The following is a 1219-nucleotide window of genomic DNA, read 5'->3' as shown; positions in this document are numbered from 1 at the left end:
CCACCGCCGTTCTATCGTCCTCTCAGGTACACATGCTCACTCAAGACTATCAAAGTGTGTTAAAACGCTTGTCTCACTGTCTGTCATTTATTAGAGCTCATGATGAAGCGGTCTATTATCTCATATTTTAGCAAAAACGCCTCAACGTCTAAAGACAGTATCTCAGGCGAAGGAGAGAAGGCAGATCTAGACAAAGAACAAGAAAAGGAGCAGGCGAGTGAAGGGCAAACTCCTGCAGCTAAAAAGAAATGTGTTAAATTCCATACAGAATGGCTGCGAGAATTTGAGTGGCTACAAAAAAAGAGAGTAATGAAATGTATTGGGTATACTATGTTGTACACAGTGTGGAACTAGCGCAGAGAACACAAAATTTGCAAAAGGGTGTTCAAACTTCAAACATGAATCTATAAAGCTCCACACTGAGAGCATAAAACATAGACTTTGCAGAGATGGCTTTAAGCGACAAGAGGCTGCGAGTCGAGCCTCCGAGGTGACTGAACTTTTGGCAAAGTTTAACACGGCTTATCATATTGCAAAAAGCGAGATGCCCTTCACAAAGTTTAGGTCCGAGATAATTCTTCAAAAGAAAAACGGAATTTCCATCAATCTCAATTCATCGGTGTCATTGCAGAAACAATGAAAAGCAAGAGCGCATGAACTTGCCTCAGCCCCATTTATATAGTTCATGATTGATGGAGACCCAGATGTGTCTATTTTGAAAACCAGTTAACATCCTGATCGGGCACGTTGAGGTTCAGCATGCCAATGCTCAAGGTGAGTGCTCAAGAAATCTAAACTAACTGTAAAGATAATGGAATTTACAGTTCAATATCAGAGATTAAATCGGGGCTGTCTGCTATGTAGCGTTATATTAAATGTTTTTTTTAATATACAGTATATTAAAAAAATGTATTATTGTAAAAATCACTTTTTTATTTTGTACAATAAATTGATAGTTTTAACCTTTAATAATAATACAAGCTAACAGGGTTCCCTGCATAGTTTACAGCATTAAGAGATATTTATTTCCTTTAGAAAAATTACTTTACCTGATATTTATCCAAATTAATATTTATTGAATTGAGATTGTAATCAGAACTCAAGCTTATGAACCAAATCATGAAAATATTTTCCTAATAAAAACACAAAGAAATTATTCAATTACCAAAGGTTTTCAGCCCTGTTAAATAATGAAAATAATTTATTTACTTGATGATGT

The sequence above is a fragment of the Sinocyclocheilus grahami genome, unplaced genomic scaffold, assembly GCF_001515645.1.
Source record: "Sinocyclocheilus grahami isolate Dianchi unplaced genomic scaffold, SAMN03320097.WGS_v1.1 scaffold93.1, whole genome shotgun sequence".
NCBI lineage: Eukaryota > Metazoa > Chordata > Actinopteri > Cypriniformes > Cyprinidae > Sinocyclocheilus > Sinocyclocheilus grahami.
This window is presented reverse-complemented; position numbering follows the sequence as displayed.